The sequence below is a fragment of the Scyliorhinus torazame genome, chromosome 5, assembly GCF_047496885.1.
Source record: "Scyliorhinus torazame isolate Kashiwa2021f chromosome 5, sScyTor2.1, whole genome shotgun sequence".
NCBI classification, from domain to species: domain Eukaryota; kingdom Metazoa; phylum Chordata; class Chondrichthyes; order Carcharhiniformes; family Scyliorhinidae; genus Scyliorhinus; species Scyliorhinus torazame.
The window spans coordinates 151,278,746-151,305,144 of NC_092711.1; the positions used below are offsets into that span (position 1 = coordinate 151,278,746).

The window sequence follows — 26,399 nt, forward strand, 5'->3', positions numbered from 1 at the left end:
TTACATTAACACTGCAAAGAAGTTACTCTGAAAAGCCCAACTCTCCACATTTTGGCTCCTGTTCGGGCACACAGAGGGAGAATTCAGACGTCCAAATTATTGAACAACACGTCTTTCGGGGCTTGTGGGAGGAAACCGAAGCACCCGGTGGAATCATAGAATTTACAGTGCAGAAGGAGGGCATTCAGCCCATCGAATCGGCACCAGCCCTGTAAAGAGCACCCCATCCCCGTAACTCAGTAAACCCACCTAATCTTTTTGGACACAAAGAACATAGAACATTACAGCACAGTACAGGCCTTTCGGCCCTCGATGTTGCGCCTACCTGTGAAACCACTCTAAAGCCCATCTACACTATTCCCTTATCGTCCATATATCTATCCAATGACCATTTGAATGCCCTTAGTGTTGGCGAGTCCACTACTGTTGCAGGCAGGGCATTCCACGCCCTTACTACTCTGAGTAAAGAACCTACCTCTGACATCTGTCTTATGTCTTTCTCCCCTCAATTTAAAGCTACGTCCCCTTGTGCTAGATATCACCATCCGAGGACAAAGGCTCTCACTGTCCACCCTATCCAATCCTCTGATCATCTTGTATGCCTCAATTAAGTCACCTCTCAACCTTCTTCTCTCTAACGAAAACAGCCACAAGTCCCTCAGCCTTTCCTCATACGGGCTTCCCTCCATACCAGGCAACATTCTGGTGAATCTCCTCTGCACCCTTTCCAATGCTTCCACATCCTTCCTATAATGCGGCGACCAGAATTGCACGCAATACTCCAAATGCGGCTGCACCAGAGTTTTGTACAGCTGCAACATGACCTCATGGTTCCGAAACTCAATCCCTCTATCAATAAAAGCTAACACACCGTACGCCTTCTTAACAACCCTCTCAACCTGGGTGGCAACTTTCAGGGATCTATGTACATGGACACCGAGATCTCTCTGCTCATCCACACTGCCCAGAATCTTACCATTAGCCCAGTGCTCTGTCTCCGTTATTCCTTCAAAAATGAATCACCTCACACTTTTCTGCATTAAACTCCATTTGTCACTTCTCAGCCCAGCGCTGCAGCTTATCTATGTCCCTCTGTAACTTGTAACATCCTTCCGCACTGTCCTCAACTCACCGACTTTAGTGTCATCTGCAAATTTACTCACCATCCTTCTACGCTCTCCTCCAGGTCATTTATAAAAATAACAAACAGCCGTGGCCCTAAAACAGATCCTTGGTGTACACCACTAGTAACTGGACTCCAGTCTGAACATTTCCCATCAACCACCACCCTTTGTCTTCTTCCAGCTAGCCAATTTCTGATCCAAATTGCTAAATCACCCCGAATCCCATGCCTCCGTATTTTCTGCAGTAGCCTACCGTGGGGAACCTTATCAAACACTTTACTGAAATCCATATACACCACTGCGTTACCCTCATCCACCTGTTTGGTCACCTTCTCAAAGAACTCAATAAGGTTTGTGAGGCATGACCTACCCTTCACAAAACCGTGTTGACTATCTCTAATCAAATTATTCCTTTCCAGATGATTATACATCCTATCTCTTATAAACCCTTGATGTTTGTGTGGCAGTGGTCAAGGATGTTGGGGCCCCTGTCGGGACAGATGTGTTGGTGGAATTTTGGCAGTACACTTGAGGTTGGCCTGGTTAAAGTCCCCGGCCACGATGAACAAGGCCGCCAGGTATTCTGCTTCATTGTTATTTATAGCGGTTACAATTCATCAAGGGCCTTCTTCACTTCCGCCTGGGGTGGGATGTAGACCGCCGTGATGATGGCAGAAGTGAACTCCGTGGAAGGCAGTATGGACTGTACTTCACAGTCGGGTATTCCAGGTCCGGGGAGCAGTAGTGCACCAGGGTCGCCACATCCGAGCATCAGGAGGAGTTGACGAGGAGGCAAACACCTTCACCCACTCCAGGTTCAGTCCTGGATGTGATTAACAGCAGGAATAATAGCAGAATCTAACCCGTCATCACTTGTGAATCCTTTGGTGTCTCCGCATGTTGGACGACTGACTGAATCCCTCCCCACAGTGAGAGGTGAATGGCTTCTTTCCAGTGTGAACTCGCTGGTGTCTCCGCAATGTGGATGATGTTTGAAACCTCTTTGTGCAGTGAGAGCAGCTGAGCGGTCTCTCCTCAGTGTGAATGCGCTGGTGTTCCCTCAGTACCCGAGAGCTTTTAAATCCACTCCCACAGTCGGAGCATTTAAAGGGTCTCTCATTGCTGTGAGTGACATTGTGGTTCAGCAAGTGATGACCGAGTGAAGCTTTTTCCAGTCGGAGAAGTGAACGGTCTCTCCTCAGAGTGAACGCGCTGGTGGGACATCAGTAGCTGTGAGCTTTTGAAACCCCTCCTGCATTCAGAGCATTTAAAGGGCCTGCTCTTGGTGTGAGTGACATTGTGTTTCAGCAGGCTGGATAATTGAGTGAATCCCATATCACACACATTGCAGATGAACGGCTTCTCCCCGGTGTGAACTCGCTGGTGGTTCTGCAGGTGGGGTAAGCGAGTGAATCCCTTATCACACACAGTGCAGGTGAATGGCCTCTCCCCAGTGTGAGCGCTCTGGTGTCTCTGCAGGTGGGATAACCGAGTGAATCCCTTATCACACACAGTGCAGATGAACGGCCTCTCCCCGGTGTGAACTCTCTGGTGTCTCTGCAGGTTGGGTAACTGAGTGAATTCCTTCCCACACACAGTGCAGGTGAACGGACTCTCCCCAGTGTGAACTCGATGGTGTCTCTGCAGGTGGAATAACCGAGTGAATTCCTTCCCACAGTCAGAGCAGGTGAAAGGCCTCTCTCCAGTGTGATCTCGTTCGTGTCTCCGCAGGCTACCAATGTCAGTGAATCCCTTTTCACACTGAGAGCAGGTGAAAGGCCTCTCTCCAGTGTGAACTCTTTCGTGTCTCCGCAGGTTGCCAATGTCAGTGAATCCCTTTTCACACTGAGAGCAGGTGAAAGGCCTTTCTCCAGTGTGACTGCGTTGATGCCTTTCCAGCTGGCACGGGGCTGTGAATCCCGTCTCACACACAGAGCAGGTGAACGGCCTCGCTCCAGTGTGACTGCGTTGATGCCTTTCCAGTCCATACAGACCTTTGAACCCCTTTCCACAATCCTCACATTTCCATGGTTTCTCCATGGTCCGGATGATCTTGCGTCTCACCACGTTGGATGATCAGTTGAAGCCTGGTCCACACACAGAACACCTATACAGTCTCTCCCTGATGTGAATGGCGTAGTATTTTTTCAGGCTGTGTCACTGGTTAAAGCTCTTTCCACAGTCAGTGCTCTGTAACAGTCTCACACGGGTGTGTGTGTCTGTCTCAGTGCTTTTCCAGACGCACTGATGTTTAAAATCTCTTGAAGCAGACAGAATAGACAAACATTTCTCCTTCTAGACTCAAAGGCCGATGATCTTCAGTTCCCAAGAATTGAGTGACTCAGTCAGTTCTTGACGTGATATTTAGTTTGAGGTATCGGCCTCAAACTCCTCTCGTTCGAACTTCCTGCAAACAGATTTTACAATGGTAATCATTGTCAGTACAGGATAGAAACTTAGAACAGACAATTCTAGTTTATATCAAACATTCTTTCCTCTCTCTTTCGCTGAAATGCTCTAAATCTCAATCCCACACACTCTCCCTCCATTCTCACTCTGCTGTATCTGATATTCACCCTCCCAATTCTCCTGAAGGTGCTGATTCAGGCTGATTGACAGATCCAAGCTCTCTGCTTCCTGTCCTGGACACAGAGACCTGAAAATCTTCATGCAGGCTGACAGACAGATATATGTCTATATCACTGGATGAAAAATGTGTGTAATATACAGACTGTATTCACTTACTTTCCCTCCCAATTTTCTTGAAGGTGCTGATCAACAAATCTAAACTCACTAAAACCTGTACAAGAGTAGAGAATCTCCATATAAGTACATTTACTGATTAGAGATAGGGAAATTCTGAGGAAGAATTTTATTTAGTCATGGAGTGGTCATGACAGGGAACTCACTGCCCACAAGGGTTGTGGAAGTCCAGATGATCAATAATTTAAAATAAAATAGGATAGTCACTTGAAGAAAATAAACTTGCAGGGGAACAGGGATGTCGATTGGGAATGGGACTAACTGGATTGCTGTACAGAGAGTCAGCATTGACTCGAGTTCATAAATGGATTCCGTCAGTGCTGCAATGATTGTATGACTGGAAATATATAACGTAGGTACAGTACTATATTACAAAACTAGAAATAATAATACATGTATTTTGTTACAGAACCATCAATAATATATCTAATACATTCCATGTAACACTAGATATATCTCTGTCCGATATTTTAAAAATTCAAATTCATTTACGGGATGTGAGAGTCGCTGGTTCAGCCAGCATTTATTGCCCATCCATTCAGAAGGTGGTGATGAGTTGCCTTCTTGAATCGCTGCAGTCCTTGAGTTGTAGGTACATCCCCTGTGCTGACAGGGAAGGAGTTCCAGGATGTTGCCCCAGCAACAATGAAGGAAGGGTGATATATTTCCAAGTCCATCTGGTGAGTGAACCTTCAGGTAGTGGGGTTCCCAGGTATCTGCTGCTCTTGTCCTTCTAGATAGTAGTAGTCGTGGGCTTGGAAGGTGCTGACGGAGGAACCTTGGTGAGTTACTGCAGTGGGCTGTAATAAAAATAACAAACAGCCGTGGCCCTAAAACAGATCCTTGGTGTACACCCCTAGTAACTGGACTCCAGTCTGAACATTTCCCATCAACCACCACCCTTTGTCTTCTTCCAGCTAGCCAATTTCTGATCCAAATTGCTAAATCACCCCGAATCCCATGCCTCCGTATTTTCTGCAGTAGCCTACCGTGGGGAACCTTATCAAACACTTTACTGAAATCCATATACACCACTGCGTTACCCTCATCCACCTGTTTGGTCACCTTCTCAAAGAACTCAATAAGGTTTGTGAGGCACAACCTACCCTTCACAAAACCGTGTTGACTATCTCTAATCAAATTATTCCTTTCCAGATGATTTTACATCCTATCTCTTATAAACCTTTCCAAGATTTTGCCCACAACAGAAGTAAGGCTCACTGGTCTAATAGTTACCGGGGTTGTCTCTACTCCCCTTTTTGAACACGGGGACAACATTTGCTATCCTCCAGTCTTCTGGCACTATTCCTGTAGACAAAGATGACTTAAAGATCAAAGCCAAAGGCTCAGCAATCACCTCCCTAGCTTCCCAGAGAATCCTAGGATAAATCCCATCCGGCCCAGGGGACTTATCTATTTTCACACTTTCCAGAATTGCTAACACCTCCTCCTTATGAACCTCAAGCCCTACTAGTCTAGTAGCCTGAATCTCAGTATTCTCCTCGACAACGTTGTCTTTTTTTTGTGTGAATACTGATGAAAAATATTCATTTAGCGCCTCTCCTATCTCATCGGACTCCACGCACAACTTCCCACTACTGTCCTTGACTGGCCCTACTCTTACCCTAGTCATTCTTTTATTCCTGACATATCTATAGAAAGCCTGAGGGTTATCCTTGATCCTACCTGCCAAAGACTTTTCATGTCCCCTCCTGTCTCTTCTTAGCTCTCTCTTTAGGTCCTTCCTTGCTAACTTGTAACTCTCGAGCGCCCTAACTGAACCTTCATGTCTCATCTTTACATAAGCCTCTTTCTTCCTCTTGACAAGTGTTTCGACTGCTTTAGTAAACCACGGTTCCCTTGCTCGACCACCTCCTCCCTGCCTGACAGGTACATACTTATCAAGGACACGCAGTAGCTGTTCCTTGAACAAGCTCCATATTTCCATTGTGCCCATCCCCTGCAGTTTTCCTCTCCATCTGATGCATCCTAAGTCTTGCCTCATCGCATCATAATTGCCTTTCCCCCAGATATAACTCATGCCCTGCGGTATATACTTATCCCTTTCCATCACTAAAGTAAACGTAATCAAATTGTGGTCACTATCACCAAAGTGCTCACCGACTTCCAAATCTAACACCTGTCCTGGTTCATTACCCAGTACCAAATCCAATATGGCCTCACCTCTCGTTGGCCTATCTACACACTGTGTCAGGAAACCCTCCTGCACACATTGGACAAAAACGGACCCATCTAAAGTACTCAAACTATACCGTTTCCAGTCAATATTTGGAAAGTTAAAGTCCCCCATAACAACTACCCTGTTGCTTTCGCCCCTACCCAGAATCATCTTTGCAAACCTTTCCTCTACATCTCTGGAACTTTTCGGATGCCTATAGAAAACCCCTAACAGGGTGACCTCTCCTTTCCTGTTTCTAACCTCAGCCCATACTACCTCAGTAGACGAGTCCTCATCAAACGTCCTTTCTGCCACCGTAATACTGTCCTTGACTAACAATGCCACCCCGCACCCTCTTTTACCACCTTCCCTGAGCTTACTCAAATATCTCTTCATCTTTACAGCGGCTGGTTTTTTTTTGGTTAGAGGAGGAGGTAGGGAGGGAAACACTGAAGAAGTGCTTCGGGTTTAAGTGTCACTTGACAACAGCTCCTCCACAAACCACCTTCAAGTTAGGGTGATCACACGGACATATGCAAATTTCCACAGCAACAGCCAATCAGCAGCTCCGCTCTACTGCCCTCTGCTGGATGCTTGTCTTCACTTGAACAGCTAGGGTCTCTTGCACATGTACACCTTCAAGTTAGGGTGACCACACGGACGTATGCAAATTTCCCCTGCAACAGCCAATCAGCAGCTCCACTCTACTGCCCTCTGCTGGAGGCAATTGCTAAAGGCAATTTATCATGGCCAATCCACCTAACCTGCACATCTTTGGACTGTGGGAGGAAACCGGAGCACCCGTACAAAACCTACGAAGACCCTGGAGATGTGAAGCAATGTGCTAACCACTGTACTACCATGCTGGCCATCTTATCTCTCGTTCTAGAATGCCTGAAAGACGTGCTGTTCGGTGAATTGAACATTCTGAATTCTCCTTCTGTGTACCCTAACAGGCGCCAGAATGTGGCAACTTGGGGAGTTTCACAGTAACTTCATTGCCGTGTTTTGAAAAAAAGTTTAAAGTACCCAATTCATTTTTTCCAATTAAGGGGCAATTTAGCGTGGCCAATCCACCTACCCTGCACATCTTTGGGTTGTGGGGGTGAAACCCATGTAAACACGGGGAGAATGTGCAAACTCCGCATGGACAGTGACCTAGATCCGGGATCGAATCTGGTACCTCGGTGCCATGAGGCGGCAGTGCTAACCACTGCACCACCATGCTGCCCCATTGCGGTGTTAATGTAAGCCTTGTGACAAAAATAAAGATTATTATTCTTATTATTAAGTGGGAGTAGCCTCTCCAAGGCAGCCTTCAGGATGCACGACAATGCAGAATCGCCGAGCACAAACTTGTAGCCAAGTTCCGCACACAAGTACGGCCTTGACCGGGACCTTGGATTCATGACACATTACATTCACCCCGCGCCCCCCCCCCCCCCCCCAACCATCTGGCCTGGGCTTGCAAAATTCTACCAACTGTCCTGGCTTGAGACAATTCATACCTCTTTAACCTGGGATTATCCCTCTCTCCAGTCACTCCGTCTGGACCTGTAAAGACTTAATTACCTGCAAAGATTCGCATTCAAAAGTATCATCTTGCATCATTGACTTTGTCTATGTATGTTTCTGGAACCCATCTCTTCATTCACCGGAGGAAGGAGCTGTGCTCCGAAAGCTAGTGATTCGAAACAAACCTGTTGAACTTTAACCTGGTGTTGTAAGACTTCTTACTGTGCTCACCCCAGTCCAACGCCAGTATTACCATATTAAAGTAAAGGGGCAAAGTGGCACCATGGTGGCGCAGTGGTTAGTGCTGCTGCCTCACGGCGTTGAGGTCCCAGGTTCGATCCTGGCTCTGGGTCACTGTCCGTATGGACTTTGCACATTCCCCCTGTGTTTGCGTGGGTTTCACCCTCACAACCCAAAGATGTGCAGGGTAGGTGAACTGGTAATGCTAAATTGCCCCTTAATTGGAAAAAATAAATTGGGTACTCTAAAAAAAATTTAAAAGTAAAAGGGCAAAGTCTATTTATAGTTTAAGAGATACATTCCTAATAAAAATAGTGTTTAGGCATTGTTGCTTCTAGTTTTCTGCAGTAGAATTCATAAAACTTGAAGTTTTTTGCCTTATGACTCTTTAATTTGTTCACTGGGTTTAGAATTTATCTTTTAAAGTTACTGATCTTTTCAGAAATCTTACACAGTTGATTTAGAGCTACAAGTTTCAACTTCCCATTAAGCCTCAGGCAACTTCTGTCTCTCTATTGCTCATGTCAATGACAGCCCAGCAACAGAGCTGAGGGCTGGAGATGCCGTCACTCCTTGTAGGAGCTGGAATCAGTAGAAAGAAGAACCATAGTTTCTGGTTGAGCTTTGTGTGAGCTGTCTGACCATGATGACCATATATAAATAGCGAACCAGGTAATATGCTCTGATGAGGGTTTAGAAACAGACCCTGGGTAGACGGGTTCACTGAAGCTGTGGGCTTGTCAGCTGTACAATGAAACCAGGCATCCAACAGCCACAGAGACTTCTAATATTGGACACTGGGTTTAACCCTGTTCTGTATTAAACAGACCTATCTGATACTGGGGGTGATAATCTGACCCTTAATTCATTCAATTCCAAAAGTGAATAACATTGTTTCAAGTACAGTGATTACTCTGTTAATCTGTGAATAAAGTGGTGTCAGTTCATGCAGATCTCTGTCTGAACTCAATTTCATTACTTATTTTTGTTACTGACTAGGCTCTCTCTCTCTTCTCTCCTGCCTCTCTCAGTATCTGGTGCGCCTTTCTCCCTCTGCTGCCTCTGTCACTCTCAGCTGCCTCTCACTCTCTGTTATCAGTGCTTAGGAAGGCTGGTGGGATAGTTTCCTTTGGTAGCCGAGGGCCAAGAATATAAGAACAGGGAGATTATGCTGGAACTGGATCAAACACCAGTTAGACCACAGCCGGAGCACTGTGGACAGTTCTGGCCACCACATTACAGGAAGATGTGATCGCACGAGAGAGGCTGCAGAGGGGATTTATGATGATGTTACCCAGGATGGAGAATTTTAATGATGAGGAAAGATTGGAGAGGCTGGGGTTGTTCTCATTGGAACAGAGGAGGCTGAGGGGAGATTGAATTGAGTTGTGTATAATTCTGAGGGGCTCAGATAGAGTGAATATTCCCCTCAGCAGAGTCCAACCCCTGCAGTCAAACATGAAGTCACTGGTGTGTCAGGAAGTGGGATGAGTGAGTGACTCTCTATCCGCACAGAGAACATGGAAATAGCAGCTCCCCAGTTTGAACTCGCTGGTGTGTCAACAGGCTGGAGGATTGGCTGAATTCCATCCCACTCCTGGAACATTTTTCAATGTCCTCTCCCCATTGCCAGCAGGCTGCCTGACTGAGAGAAGCTCTGTCCACAGACAGAGCAGATGAATGGCCTGTCGTTAATATGGAGATGCTGGTGTCATCTTGATGTTGTTCGTTCCGGGGACTTCCGGTGAAACACCTTGGGATATTTAATTACATTAAATGTGCTGTATAAATGCAGATTCATGTATTATTGAAGGCGGTCACTTGAGCTCCTCCACTACCCTGAACACCAAGTCCCCGAACATGAACAGTCTGATTAACCAGCTTATTCACACAGATCAGACCAGCCCACCCATTCTCACTGCATCTGCTTTGCTCAGGCTCCCATGTAACTCCATCCCTGCTCTCACTGCGCTGAGCTCAAGTGCCAACAAAGCATTTATGTCTTCAGATTTTTACTGTGAGGTTAAACCTATCCGGAGACAATGAATAGGCTGGGCCACTGCTCTCTTCAAAATACAACGCTTAGGGGCTAATGGAGGGCTGTAAATTATGAAAGATTTTGATACACAGGGAGAATGTTTTCACTTGTAAGGGTAAGAACAAGACTCAAAGCTGTCAATGTGAGATAATCTAATCAGGAATTCAGGAGAAATTTCTTCCCCAGAGAGTGGTGGGAATGTGGAACTCGCTACCACAGGGATTGGTGGAGGTGAATAACATCGATATATTTATGGCGAAGCTGGATGAACATGAGGGAGAAATGAACAGACGGATAAACTGATAGAGTCAGATGGGAACGCATGAGAGGAAGCTCAAATGAAGTCTAAACACTGGCATGGATTGGTTGGGCTGTATGTTGTATATTCAATGTAATTTAGCCTGGTATTGCCTTTAACTCTCACATAGTCGATTCCAGGTTAAAGTGAAACAGTTTCACTCCCAGAAACATTTCAGCTCATTGTTTCCAGATATTGTCCAATCAGTGCCTCTTGTCAGCCAGGTATCCGTGTGAAGAGTCAAGGTATTCAATTCAACTACAAAGATCTCCTGTAATTTGTAACAATATATCTTTGAAGAGCAGATTTTTTTTCAAATAGACTGGATTATTTAAATTTATTAGGTTTTACTCAATTCTTTAAAGTGCTTGATTATCAGACAGTCTTATTCAAATCGGAGAGTTTGTTTGACACAAGACAAAGTAGGCACATGATCAGCACCCCATTCACCATCTCCACCATTGATACCCAGTGGCAGCAGTGTGTAGCATCTGCAAGTGGCACAGTGGCACAATGGTTAGCACCATTGCTTCACATCACCAGGGACCGAGGTTTGATTCCCGGTTGGGTCATTGTCTGCGAGGAGTCTGCACGTTCTCCCCGTGTCTGCGTGGGTTTCCTCCGGGTGCTCCGGTTTCCTCCCACAAGTCCTGAAAGATGTGCTGTTAGGTGACTTGGACATTCTGAATTCTCCTTCAGTGTACCCGAACGGGCGTCCGTGTGTGGCAACAAGGGGATTTTCACAGTAACTTCATTGCAGTGTTAATGTAAGCCTACTTGTGACAATAATAAAGATTATTATATTAATCTCCAAAGATTTATTTTCTAAGGGGCCTCGGTAGAGTTGAGGTTTCCATCAGATCAGCCAGGAACTTACTGAATGGTGGAGCAGGCTCGAGGGGCCGAGTGGCCTATTCCTGCTCTAATCCATATGTTATCACATCCTTTATAATAGATTGTAGCATTTTCCCTCCTACTGATGTCAGGCTAATGGGCCTGTGGTTCCCCGTTTTCTCTCTTCCCTCCTTAAATAGTGGGGTTACATTTACCACCTTCCAATCTGCAGGAACCATCCCAGAATCTATAGAATTGTGAAAGATGATCACCAATGTATCCAATGTCTCTACAGCCACCTCTTTCAACACTCTGGGATGTAGAGCAGCAGCTTTTGGGGATTTATTAACTTTCAACCACATTAATTTCTCCAGTACTACTTTTTCACTAGTGCTAATCTCAGTTGGGAGCTTCCGGTGACGGCGGGCGGGAGGCTGCCACACAATGGAGGGCTCCCATTCGGGAACGGCATTTTCGGGGCTTTAAGCCCGGTCCCAGGGTCCACGGAGGTGGCAAAAGCAGGGAAAAGGCACAGAGGAGGCAGTGAAGGCACAGTGAAGAAAAATGTCGAGGGTGAGCAACAAAACGGCTGTAAAGAAAACAGCTGAAGGTCCGTCGGGGAGTGGAAAGGTCACCGCGGGGTCACCAAGGAAAATGGAGGCTGGAGCACCAGGGGAGGCCGCATTGTTTACGGCTGAAGAAATAACTAAGGTGATGGCTGCGGAATTCGAAAGGCAGTTTACAAAATACATTGAGACAATGAGGAAGGAGATGAGAGAGGTTTTGAGTGTGCTGGTGGAGGAGGTTACCCCGGTGACGACGGTGGTGGCGAGCGCAGTGGCTGAGTTGCGAGAGCAAGGGGAGGCGCTGAAGGAAGTAGAGGAGACATTATTGCAGCACGGTGATCAACTTACCTCGAAGGGGAAGGAGATGCGGAAAGTGATGGAGATTAACAAGGATCTGCGAGGAAAAATGGAAGACCTGGAAAACAGATCCAGGCGACAGAATTTGAGGATTGTGGGGCTGCCCGAAGGAGTTGAAAGACTGAGGCCGACTGAGTATTTTGCCGCGATGCTGGCAAAACTATTGGGGGAGGATCCCTCCCGATATGAGCTGGATCGGGCTCACCGGTCGTGGAGGCCTGTACCAAAGGCGAGTGAGCCGCCAAGGGTAGTGACTCTGTGCTTCCGTAGGTCCAGTGTGAAGGAGAAGGTCCTGTGCTGGGCCAAGCAGAAGCGGGTGGTGCAGTGGGCTGGTATACGTGTATACCAGGACTTTACGGTGGAGCTGGCGAGGAGACGGGCTGCCTTCAACCGGGTGAAGACGGCACTGTACATTAGGTGCAGTGTGGCATTCTATATCCAGCGAAGCTGAGGGTGACTTACAAGCTCAAGGACTTCTATTTTGGAACGGCGGAAGCAGCGGAGGAGTTTGCGAAGGCAGAAGCACTGTGGGAGAACTGAGAAATGGCCATGTGCCGATGTAACCTCAGGACTGTATTTTCTCCTTTTTTGTTTCACTGCGTGCGGGTGTATGGGTTAAAGGAGCCAATGTTGTATATATTTGGACAAGGGAAGTGATGGGACTTTCACTCGAAATGACGGCTCTTTGGGGTGTAGGTTGATATGCAGGGTTTGTGTGCTAAAAGGGGATTTCTGGGCTTTCCTAGGGTGGGGCAAGGGGGAAAGGGACCCGGACGGGGGCCTCCGCGCTGGCCGGTTTAAGCCGGCCAGTGAACGGGAGTGAGGTGGGGGGAGGGGCTGCGGCCATCGAAGCCTGGCAGAACAGGTCCGAGTGATCACGCCGGGGTGGAAAGTTGGGAGGGGAAGGAACCGAGGTTGGGGGAGGAGTTTTACAAGAGGCAGTGGACGGGAGGAGTTGGAGAGGGGGGTGTGTGTTTACAACTCTTGGGTATCATGTACGGTTCTCTTTCAGAGGTTGGATGGCGTTGAGTGTGTGTGTGTGTGGGGGGGGGGGGGGGGGGGGGATGGACTCGATAGGCTAATGGTGACCATGTGCGATCCCGGACTCCTTTTTCTTTTTCTCCTTTGTTTTTTGTTTGCACCGTGGGAGGGTTTGTTTCATTGGATGCATATATTGACAGGTGGGCCGTTGTTTGGGGTGGTGGGTGGATGGGATCGTTGTTATTGTTCAGGGGATTGATTTTGTATTTGTTATCATTTACTGTCTGTGGGTGGGGTGTAAATTTTCAAGGAAAATGTGAAAACGGAGAATAAAAACATTAAAAAAATATAAAATATTAATCTCAGTTCCTCGTGCTCACTACGCCCTTGGTTCTCTCGTGTTTTGGGGATGATTTCTGTATCTTCCTCTGTGAAGACAGACACACATTGTTTAGTTTCTCTGTCATTTCCTTATTCCCCATTATAAACTCTCCTGTCTCTGCCTGGAATGGACCCACATTGGTCTTTGCGAATCTTTTCCTTTTCACATTCCTATTGGAGCTTTTCCAGTTCTCCCCAGTTTGCTCTCATATTCTATTTTCTCTTTATCAGTTTCTTGGTCCTTTGCTGAATTCTAAAACAAGTTCCCAATCCTCAGGCTCACTACTATATTGTCTCCTCCATTCATCTAATGGAATATTTAACTTTTCTTGTTAGCCACGATAGCTTCACTTTTGCTGGTGGATTTTTGTTCCTTAAAGGAATCTATATTTTATGTAAGTAAAATGCGAGTGGTTGCCTGTCTATTGTCTATCGTCATACAAAGAACAACAAAGAACAAAGGACAGTACAGCACAGGAACAGGCCCTTCGGCCACCAAGCCTGCTCGGATCATGATGTCGGTCTAAACTAAAACCTTCTGTGCTTCCAGGGTCTGTATCCGTCTATTCCCATCCTATTCATTTATTCGTCAAGGTGCCTCTTAAACGTCATTATCGTACCTGCTTCCACCACCTCCTCCGGCAGCGAGTTCCAGGCACTCACCATCCTCTGTGTAAAAATCGTACCTTGCACATCTCCTCTAAACTTTGCCCCTCGCACCTTAAACCTATATCGCCTGGTTTTTTCAACTTTTCCAACCTAGGAAAAAGCTGCTGACTATCCACTCTGTCCGTGCCACTCATAATTTTGTAAACTCTTATCAGGTCGTCCCTCAACCTCTGTCACTCGAGTGAAAACAATCCGAGTTTATCCAACCTCGCCTCATAGCTAATACCCTCCAGGCCAGGCAACATCCTGGTAAACGTCCTCTGTACTCTCTCCAAAGCCTCCACATCCTTTTGGTAATGTGGTGACCAGAATTGTCGGCAATATTCCACATGTGGCCTAAGGTTCTGTACAGCTGCAGCATGACTTGTCAATTTTAATACTCAAAGCCCCGACCAATGAAGACAAGCATGCCGTCTGCCTTCTTAGCTCCTTATCCACCTGCGTTGCCACTTTCAGTGATATATTTATTGTAATTTCCCAATCTACCACAGACAACTTGCCCCTCATACCATGACAGTTTCCTTCTGCGAGAAACACCCAGATAAATTAGGCAAAAGAACCATGTAACCACCACAGCCCATCTTAATGGCCACGATGTGGAGATGCCGGCGTTGGATTGGGGTGAGCACAGTAAGAAGTCTTACAACACCAGGTTAAAGTCCAACAGGTTTGTTTCGATATCACTAGCTTTCGGAGCGCTGCTCCTTCCTCAGGTGAATGAAGAGGTATGTTCCAGAAACATATATATAGACAGATTCAAAGATGCCAGACAATGCTTGGAATACGAGCATCTTAATGGCAACATGGCTGCTTTGGGAACTAAATATCTTCCAATGTGCAAACACCTTTTCATTCTGTGCTCCCCGTCAAACTTGGAACCAGGTAATCGCAACTAACCTCAAAAATGGTCAGCCCACTGGAGGCAGAGGTGCTAGACTGACCAGTCCAGCAGAAAGAAACCCTCCAATCATCACCATTCACCAGATATCAGAATGAACAAAATGCAGTCCTGGATGTCAGTGAGAGCAGAAACAATAACAACGGAGCCAACATCTGTAATTTATTGTGAACTTGTTGGGAGTCACAACAGGTGTGATGAATCACAAAACCCCTCCCCACATTGAGAGCAGATGAATGGTCTCTCCCCAGAATTAACTCACTAGTGTCTCCGTAGTTGGGACGGATCATTGAATGTCTCCCCTGCTTAGGGCAGGTGAATGGCTTCTTCCAGGTGTGAACTCTCTAGGGTTCCTGCAGGGTGTATGGATATCTGAATCCCTTCTCTCACTAAGAGCAGGTTAACGCCTTCTCCCCAGTGTGAACTCGCTGGTGTCTCTGCAGGCTGGATAACTGAGTGAATCCCTTCTCACACTGATAGCAGGTGAACGGCTTTTCCACTGTGTGAATTCGCTGGTGTATCAGCAGGCTCGATGAAGTAGTGAATCCCTTCTCACAATGAGAGCAGGTGAACGGCCTCTCCCCAGTGTGAACTCGCTGGTGTTTCTTCAGGCTCGGTGAAGTAGTGAATCCTTTCTCACACTGAAAGCAGGTGAACGGCCTCTCCCCACTGTGAACTCGCTGGTGTATCTTCAGGCTGGATAACTCAGTGAATCCCTTCCCACATTGAGAGCAGGTGAATGGCCTCTCCCCAGTGTGAACTCGCTGGTGTTTCTTCAGGCTTGATAAATGAGTGAATTCCTTCTCACACTGAGAGCAGGCAAATGGCCTCTCCCCAGTGTGAATGCGCCGATGAGTTTCCAGTGCAGATGGGACTCTGAATCCCTTCCCACAGACTCCACATTTCCACGGTTTCTCCATGTTCTGGGTCTCCTTGTATTTCTCCAGGTCGGACAATCAGTTGAAGCCTCGTCCACACACAGAACACGTGTACGGTCTCTACCCGCTGTCAATGATGTGATGTTTTTTCAGGCTGTGTAACTGGTTGAAGCTCTTTCCACAATCAGTGCTCTAGCACACTCTCACTCGGGTGTGTGTGTCTCGGTGCTTTTCCAGTCACACTGATGGTTTAAATGTTTTGATGCCGACAGATCGGGTAAACATGAATTATTCTGGATTCAAAGGCCGATGATATTCAGATGCTAATGAATCAAGTGGCTCTTTCAGATCGAGATGTGACGTTTTGAGATTTCTGTCTGTAATTCCTCCTCTTGTAATAAGCTGTAAAAGGAGTTTACAAAGTCAACTCAGTATCAGATAGAAATTCAGAACAAACAATTCTAGTTTCTGTATCACATTCTTTCCTCTCTCATTCCCCAATACCTCGTCTCCAATACCTCTTCCCCATACTTAGTCTCCAGGGAGGGATGGAGTATTGGAGCATAAGTATAACAACCTTACCTCGGGATTCGCGGCCTAAGGTCTCCAGGGAACGGACTCGGAGGCGCGGAGTATGTGAGCTAACAGTAAAAAAACCTTATCTTGGGAATTTCGTCAGAGTCTCCAGGGAGCGGACTCGGAAGGACGGAGTACCGGAACTGTGAGTATAAAAACCTTACCCCGGAGATTTAGTATCAGAGTTGTGGGTATAAAAACGTTATTCGGGGATTCACAACCGAGTCTACAGGGAGCGGACTCGGAGGGGCAGGGTATCGGAGCAGTGACTGTAGGAAGGATGAGCTGGCTGACCACTGCACCCTGGTACAGGAGGCCATTCAAGCGGGGGGAGGAAGTGGTAGTTGTTGGGGATTCTATTAGGGGAACTGATAACATCCTTTGGAAGCAGGACCGAGAGTCCCACATGGTATGTTGCCTGCCCGGTGCCAGGGTGAGGGCATCTCTAACCGGCTTGAAAGGATTTTGGAGAGGGAGGGGGAGGATCCAGTTGTTGTGGTCCACATTGGGACAAACAACATCAGCAAGACTAGGAAAGAGGATCTGTTCGGGAATATCAGAAACTAGGAACAAAATTAAAGAACAGGTTCTCAAGGGTTATAATCTCTGGATTATTCCCCGAGCCACGGGCAAATTGGCATCGGGATGAGAAAATTAGGGAAGTAAACACGTTGCTAAAGGAGTGGTGCAGGAAAGAGGGGTTCCATTTCATGGGGCACTGGCATCAGTATTGGGACAGGGGGGATCTGTACCATTGGGACGGTCTCCACCTGAACCGATCTGGGACCAGTGTCCTCGTGGAAAAGATAAATAGGGAGGTAGTCAGGAACCTAACGTCAGAAACTGCAGCTAATGACAAAACAACAAGAAAGCACAACAGCGCCTATACTTCCTCAGGAAACTAAGGAAATTTGGCATGTCCACATTGACTCTTACCAACTTTTACAGATGCACCATAGAAAGCATCCTATCAGGCTGCATCACAGCCTGGTATGGCAACTGCTCGGCCCAGGACCGCAAGAAACTTCAGAGAGTCGTGAACACCGCCCAGTCCATCACACGAACCTGCCTCCCATCCACTGACTCCATCTACACCTCCCGCTGCCTGGGGAAAGCGGGCAGTATAATCAAAGATCCCTCCCACCCGGCTTACTCACTCTTCCAACTTCTTCCATCGGGCAGGAGATACAGAAGTCTGAGAACACGCACGAACAGACTCAAAAACAGCTTCTTCCCCACTGTCACCAGACTCCTAAATGACGCTCTTATGGACAGATTTCATTAACACTACACCCTGTATGCTTCATCCGATGCCAGTGCTTTTGTAGTTACATTGTATATGTTGTGTTGCCCTATTATGTATTTTCTTTTATTCCCTTTTCTTCTCATGTACTTAATGATCTGTTGAGCTGCTCGCAGAAAAATAATTTTCACTGTAACTCGGTACACGTAACAATAAACAAATCCAGAAGTATACTGGTTAAAGCAAAAGTGAAAAGTAACAAACAAGCAAATAACAAACAAGCAGTGCTGGGGGAGCGGGCAGGGGGAACAGCCCAATTAAGAGTTCTATAGACAAATGCACGGAGTGTAAGGAATAAACTAGACGAGCTTCAGGCGTAAATGCAAGTTGAAGATTATGATGTTGTCACTATTGCAGAGAATTGGCTGCAGGATGGTCAGGACTGGGAACTAAATATACCAGTTATAAAGTTCACAGAGAATATGGCAGAGGGGGTGGAGTAGCCTTTCTGATTACGTGGGGGCATAGGTTTAGAGGAGATGTACGAAGCAAGTTTTTTTTACAGAGGTCAGTGGGTGCCTGGAACTCGCTGCCGGAGGAGGCGGTGGAAGCAGGGACGATAGCGACATTTAAGGGGCATCTTGACAAATACATGAATATGATGGGAATAGAGGGATACGGACTCCGGAAGTGTAGAAGATTGTAGTTTAGACGGGCAGCATGGTCGGCACAGGCTTGGAGGGCCGAAGGGCCTGTTCCTGTGCTGTACTTTTCTTTGATGTGGAGATGCCGGCGTTGGACTGGGGTGAGCACAGTACGAAGTCTTACAACACCAGGTTAAAGTCCAACAGGTTTGTTTCGATGTCACTAGCTTTCGGAGCGCTGCTCCTTCCTCAGGTGAATGAAGAGGTCTGTTCCAGAAATCAGTCGCATTCACAAGACAGCCCCGAACGTCACCCAAGCACAACGCAACGCCATCCGCGCTCTCAAGGCCAACCGCAGCATCGTCATCAAACCAGCAGACAAAGGAGGGGCCACTGTCGTACTGAACAGAACCGACTACTGCAAAGAAGTATACCGACAACTGAACTACCAAGAACACTACAGACAGTTACCCGCAGATCCGACCAAGGAACACATCCGCCAACTTAACAGACTGATCAAGACCTTGGATCCAGATCTTCAGAGCACCCTACGTGCTCTCATCCCACGTACGCCCCATTGGAGATCTCTACTGCCTCCCGAAAATACATAAGGCCAACACACCAGGCCGCCCTATCGTTTCAGGCAATGGGACCCTGTGTGAGAACCTCTCTGGCTACATTGAGGGCATCTTGAAACCCATCGTACAAGGTACACCCAGCTTCTGTCGCGACACGACGGACTTCCTACAGAAACTTAGCACCCATGGACCAGTTGAACCAGGAACATTCCTCGTCACAATGGACGTCTCGGCACTCTACACCAGCATCCCCCATGACGACGGCATTGCTGCAACAGCCTCAGTACTCAACACCGACAACTGCCAATCTCCAGACGCAATTCTGCAACTCATCCGCTTCATTCTGGATCACAACGTCTTCACCTTCGACCACAAGTTCTTCATCCAGACGCACGGAACAGCCATGGGGACCAAATTTGCACCCCAATACGCCAACATCTTCATGCACAAGTTTGAACAGGACCTACTCACCGCACAGGACCTTCAACCGATGTTATACACCAGATACATTGATGACATTTTTTTCCTTTGGACCCACGGCGAAGAATCACTGAAACGACTACACGATGACATTAATAAGTTCCATCCAACCATCAGACTCACCATGGACTACTCTCCAAAATCAGTTGCATTCTTGGACACACTCGTCTCCATCAAGGACGGTCACCTCAGCACTTCGCTTTACCGCAAACCCACGGATAACCTCATGATGCTCCACTTCTCCAGCTTCCACCCTAAACACATTAAAGAAGCCATCCCCTATGGACAAGCGCTCCGTATACACAGGATCTGCTCAGACGAGGAGGAGCGTAACAGACATCTACAGACGTTGAAAGATGCCCTTGTACGAACGGGATATGGCACTCGACTCATCGATCGACAGTTCCAACGCGCCACAGCGAAAAACCGGACCGACCTCCTCAGAAGACAAACATGGGACACAACCGACAGAATACCCTTCGTCGTCCAGTACTTCCCCGGAGTGGAGAAACTACGTCATCTTCTTCACAGCCTTCAACACGTCATTGATGACGATGAACATCTTGCCAAGGTCATCCCCACACCCCCACTACTTGCCTTCAAACAACCGCGCAACCTCAAACAAACCATTGTTTGCAGCAAACTACCCAGTCTTCAGAACAGTGACAACGACACCACACAACCCTGTCATGGCAATCTCTGCAAGACGTGCCAGATCATCGACATGGATACCACTATTACACGTGAGAACACCACCCACCAGGTACGCGGTACATACTCGTGCGACTCGGCCAACGTTGTCTACCTCATACGCTGCAGGAAAGGATGTCCCGAAGCGTGGTACATTGGCGAGACCATGCAGACGCTGCGACAACGAATGAACGGACATCGCGCAACAATCACCAGGCAGGAAGGTTCCCTTCCAGTCGGGGAACACTTCAGCAGTCAAGGGCATTCAGCCTCTGATCTCCGGGTAAGCGTTCTCCAAGGTGGCCGTCAGGACCCGCGACAACGCAGAATCGCCGAGCAGAAACTTATAGCCAAGTTCCGCACACGTGAGTGCGGCCTCAACCGGGACCTGGGATTCATGTCGCATTACATTCATCCCCCACCATCTGGCCTGCGAAATCCTACCAACTGTCCTGGCTTGGTACAATTCACACCTCTTTAACCTGGGGTTACCCCATCTCTGGATCTGTAAAGATTTAATCACCTGCTAATGCTCGCATTCCAAGCATTGTTTGGCATCTTTGAATTTGTCTATATATGTGTTTCTGGAACAGACCTCTTCATTCACCTGAGGAAGGAGCAGCGCTCCGAAAGCTAGTGACATCGAAACAAACCTGTTGGACTTTAACCTGGTGTTGTAAGACTTCGTACTGTACTTTTCTTTGTTCTTTGATCAAAAATACTATCACCTCAATGGTGAGGGAGGAAACAGTGAGGGGAAGGCATCCAGTGGAAACCATAGGAATGGAACTGAGGAAGAAAACAATCTAAAACTGTAATGGGTGTTGAGTATCGACCCCCCTGGTGGCAGTTCTGAGGCGCTAGATTGTATAAAGGCAGAAATTAGGCGAGTGTGTAGCAAAGGCAGAGGAGTAATAATGAGGGATTATAACTGACACACAGATTGGGAGAGACAGACAAGCACCTGTCAGAAAGGGAGTAAATTTCTGGAATGTGTCCGGGATAGTTTCTGGGTCCTCGGCGCCGGGAGATGGCAGTGCTAACCACTGCACCACCCTGCTGCCCCCTCTTCTGCCCATCTAGCCAGCTCATCTATATTGTCCTGTAATCTAAAGCCTTGTTCCTCACCATTTACCACACCACAAATTTTTGTGTCATCTGTGAACTTCCAAATCATACCTCCTACATTCACATCCAGATCATTAATGTGTACTACAAACAAACAACAAGTGACCCAGCACTGATCCCTGCAGAACACCGCTGGACACAGGCTTCCAGGCACAAAAACAATCATCAAACATCACCCTCTGCCTCCTACCACTAAGCCAGTTTTGGATCCAGTTTGCCAAATTGCCCTGAATCCCCTGGGCTCTTACCTTCTGCATCAGCCTCCCATGTGAGAGTTTGTCAAAAGCCTTACTAAAGTCTATGTCGACTATATCAACCGCACGACCTACATCTATAACCTAGTCACTTCTTCAAAAAATTCAATCAAATTTGTAAGACATGCTCTCCCTTTTTAATCCTTGCCTCTCCAAGTGGAGATTAATTCTGTCCCTCAGAATGTTTTCCAGTAGTTTCCCTGGCAGTGAAGTTAGACTCACTGGCCTGTAATTTCCTGGTTTGTCCCTACTTGCCTTCTTGAATAATAGCACATTAGCTGTCTTCCAGTCCTCAGGCCACGTCTCCTGTGGCCACAGAAGATTTAAATTTTTTTGTCAGAGCCTCTGCAATCTTCTTCCTTGCCTCCCACAGCAGCCTGGGATACATCTCATCTGGCCCTGGGGATTTATTCACTTTCAGACCTGGTGAAACTGTTCATACCTTCTCCCTCTCAATGTTAAGTTGTTCAAGCAAATCACAATATGCCTCCGTGATTTCTATAACTACATCATCCTTCTCCACAGTGAACACAGATGCAAAGTACTCATTTAAAACCTCACCTGTATCTTCCAGTTCCATGCACACATTGCCACATTGGTCCTTACTCTTACCCTGGTCAACCACCTGCTCCAAATATTCTTATAAAACATTGTTAAATTTTCCTTTATTTTACCCGACAGTGCTAGTGGGTAGTGGGTGCCTGGAACTCACTACCGGAGGAGGTAGTGGAGGCAGGGACGATAGGGACATTTAAGGGGCATCTTGACAAATATATGAATAGGATGGGAATAGAAGGATACGGACCCAGGAAGTGTAGAAGATTGTAGCTTAGTCGGGCAGTATGGTCGGCACGGGCTTGGAGGGCCGAAGGGCCTGTTCCTGTGCTGTACATTTCTTTGTTCTTTGTGCTTTTCCATGCTCCCTCTTTGCTCTCCTAATTCCTTTCTTAAGTAATACTTTGCACTTTCTATGTTCCTCTTGGACTTCCACTTTGCGCCCGCGGTATCTGTGTTAAGACACTTTAATTCCTTATCCAACCCTGGATATCCCTTGACAGCCAGGGTTCCCTGGACTTATTGCTCCCACCTTTCACTATCATGGGAACATAGAATCATAGAATTTAAAGTGCAGGAGGAGGCCATTTGACCCATCGAGTCTGCACCGGCCCTTGGAAAGAGCACCCCATTGAGGCCCACACCTCTGCCCTATCCCCGTAACCCTACCTAACCTTTTTGGACACTAAGGGCAATTTAGCATCGCCAATTCACCCAACCTGCACATCTTTGGACTGTGGGAGGAAACCCACGCAGACACAGGGAGAACGTGCAGACTCCGCACAGACAGTGACCCAAGCCGGGAATCGAACCTGGGACCTTGGAGCTGTGAAGCAACAATGCTACCGTGCCGCCATGTGCGCTCTCTATGAATCCCACTGCTCAGAAGTAGATTTTTCTACAAGTGGCGGCTCCCAGTTGATTTTGTACAGATCCTGTCTTATGTTTTAAAAATTTGCCCTCCCCATTCTGCAACGGATGAGACCCCAACCTCAAATTCTGATGTTTCAATTTCATTGGCTTGCTCCTACTGGGCTTTCCATGAGCGAATTCAATTTATCCATTTCAAGTTGACTATGTTGTTACTCAGTTTGCCAATACTTTGGGGGTGTGAGCTGCATTGTTATCCTCCTGTTTTTATAGAATCTAACCCTCTTTCCCCACTCACTGTGTGAACATGTTGACTGGGTGTTGAATTGCTGACATTTCACCTGGAGGCTGTGCTCCCTCAGATATCCTGTTCTGAATGAATTCTCAATGTCTGGTTGTATTTCTGCGGCAATATCTCTTGTTCTCTGGGCCCATTTCCCGCCAGTTTTTCTGCTGGTTTCATTGTTTGAAAAATGGTGAAAAGAAAAGTAATAAAAATATTTACATTTGCGGGTGTTTGGCGGGAGGTGCGCGGCTTCCCTTCCGACAGGGAGTCGCTTCAGCTCTTTCCGTGCAGCCTGGTCAAGCTGCCGAGAGCCTCGGGACTCCCTGCTCGGTGTCGCCGGTCGGTGCTGCGGGTCTGACGGGGGAACAACCCAGTCAGTGACCTTCCCTTCCCCCCCGCCCGGGGCGCCCCGGCCCGGGACTGCGCATGTGCGGAGGGCCCACCCCCCCTGACCTTCCTGCTGACGTTTGAACCAATGAAAAGAATTGGAGGACCGGAAGGACTTTGGTCCTCCAGCCAATCAGATCGCGGACTTTGGGCAAATGAAGATTGAGCTTCACACACACTGAAACCTCCTCCTGACTCCAACTGGGAGTAAAACACTTTCTTTTCTCCCCTTCCCATTTCTTTTCTCATTCTCACCTTCAATTGGTCACTTGCAGCAACTGAAGGGAATGGAAGTGAATCCAGGGAGGGTGCAGACTCTGGAAAGATTGGCCATGATCTCTCTCTCTCTCTCTTAAAGACATTGACATCCTTTGCTCCCTCAGCTTGACACGGGGAGAAAGTGCAGACGCCGCACAGACAGTGGGACCAGGCTTTTGGGCCGAACCCCTGGGTGGTTCCAATGTGCTTGGCCCGGCGGTCGCCTAAAAGGTCTCCTGTCCCCGACCCACACTTGGGCTGATGTGTTTATGTCACAAAGGCCCCTGGATTAAGGGGGTAGCTCTGCCTCCCTCATCCAGGTAGATTGTACGAGGGTCAGGCCTGAGGGAATGAGTTGCAGATCTATTGGCCTCCTGTAGGGTTAGAACCTGGGAAAACGGTGCTGAGGTAGAGGGACCAATTATCTCATCGAATGGTTGAGCAGGCTTGATGGGCCAAATGCAGCTCCTATTTGTTCTGTCTTCAAGCGCATGATAGCATAGTAATTAGCACTGTTGCTTCACAGCTCCAGAGTCCCAGGTTTGATTCCCGCTTGCGTCACTGGCTATGCGGAGTCTGCACATTCTCCCTGTGTCTGCGTGGGTTTCCTCCAGGTGCTCCGGTTTCCTCCCACAAGTCCTGAAAGACATGCTGTTAGGTGAAATGAAAAATGAAATGAAAATTGCTCGTCACAAGTAGGCTTCAAATTAAGTTACTGTGAAAAGCACCTAGTCGCCACATTCCAGCACCTGTTCAGAGAGGCTGGTATGGGAATTGAACCCGCGCTGCTGGCCTTATTCGGCTTTACAAGCCAGCTCTTTAGCCCACTGTGCTAAACCAGCCCCTCAGTAATTTGGACATTCTGAATTCTCTCTCTGTCTATCCGAACAGGCGCCGGAATGTGGCGACTCAGGGCTTTTCACAGTTATTTCATTGCAATGTTAATGTAAGCCTACTTGTGGCAATAAAGATTATTATTATAAAGCAATGAGCATGGATCTGTCAAACAGCCTGAATCAGCACCTTCAGGAAAATTGGGAGGGTGAATATTAGATACAGGGAATGGAGGGAGAGTGTGTGGGATGGAGATTTACAGCTTTTGGGGAATGAGAGAGGGAAGAATGTTCCATGGAAACTAGAACTGTCTGTTCTGAGTTTCTATCCTGTACTGACAAGTGATGTATTTTGTAAATTGTTTTTCCAGGATTTTAGAAAAGGAGGGATTACAGACAGAAATCCCAAACATCATATCTTGATCTGACAGTCACTTGATTCTTTGGGTCACACACACCCGAGTGAGAGTGTTCCAGAGCACTGATTGTGGAAAAAGCTTCAACCAGTTACAGAGCTTCACAGCGGGGAGGGACTGTACACGTGTTCTCTGTACGAGTAAGGCTTCAATTGTCTAACCTGGAGAGACACGAGGAGACCCGAAACATGGAGAAACAGTGGAAATGCCGGGACTGTGGGAAGGGATTCAAAGCCCCATCTGCACTGGAAGCTCATTGGCGCATTCACACTGGGAGAGGCCATTCAGCTGCTCTTTGTGGGGGAAGTTTCAGTCAATCATTCACCCTGCAGACACACCAGAGGGTTCACACTGGGGAGAGGCCATTGAACTGCTCTCAGTGTGGGAAGAGATTCAATCAATCAGCCAGCCTGACGTCCCACCGCCGAGTTCACACGGAGGAGAAGTCGTTCACCTGCTCTCAGTGTGGGAAGGGATTCAGACATTTATCCACCCTGCGGAGACATCAGCCAGTTCACCCTGGGGAGTGAGCATTCACCTGCACTCAATGTGGGAAGGGATTCTGTGTTTCCTTGTACCTGCTGAGACACCAACAAGGTCACAAGTGATTACAGGGGTTGGATTCTGCTGTTATTGTTGCTACTCTCAATTACACCCAGAACAGCAGTGTGTTCATTCTGTCAGTTGGTCAATGGGGAGGGTCGGAGGGTTTCGTTCTGCTGGACTGGCCGGTCTCACGACTTTGCCTCCAGTGGGCTGATGCTCTTTGAGCTTTGTGGCAAATACTTGGCTTCAAATTTCACCAGGATCACAGAGTGAAAGGGTGTTTGGAAGGTAGATGACAGATAGTTCCTGTTTCTGTTTGGAACCCCAAAGAATGCAGGTTTAGATGAAGATAGGCTTTGGTGGTTACATGGTTCTGTCTCAGAAGGAAACTGTCAAGCGATGAGGGGCAAGTTGTTTGCAGTTGATTAGGAACTTACAATAAAATGTGTAATGATACAATCGCATTTAAGGAATTATCACATATTTACATAAAATATAGATTCCTTTAAGAAACAAAAATCCAACAGGAAAAGTGACGCAACCGTGGCTAACAAGAAAAATTAAAGATTCCATTAGGTCAAAGGAAGAGGCTCATTAATCGATTACAGATTTATTGCTTCACTGATTTATTGGTACCTTGAAGAATCAATGCAGTATAATTCTTTAAATTCAGTATACATACAGACAGAAAATGGAATATCCACAAGGCAAAGTCATTGTTTCAGATAAAAATATGAGAATTGGACTTCCGGGTGCGGCGATGACCAGCTAAGTCGCACGTTTCGGCAGCTCCCGGTGGAACGGACTTTTGGGCTCTTAATAGGAGCCCCAACGGCAATTTTAACGGCTAAAAACACTGTGCGGTAAACCAGAAGGGAATCCCCCCTGGACACGGATGGAAAAAGGAGAGGAAAGTGGCCGGATTGTGGTGGAT

At 47.3% G+C, this 26,399-nt stretch overlaps 1 protein-coding gene across 1 annotated transcript in view; it reads right to left on the reverse strand.

Annotated features, from left to right (window-relative positions):
• The window catches only part of LOC140422059 (uncharacterized), a 222,637-nt gene that overhangs the window by 164,370 nt on the left and 31,868 nt on the right, over positions 1-26,399 (reverse strand). The gene's annotated exons all lie outside the window — the stretch shown is intronic.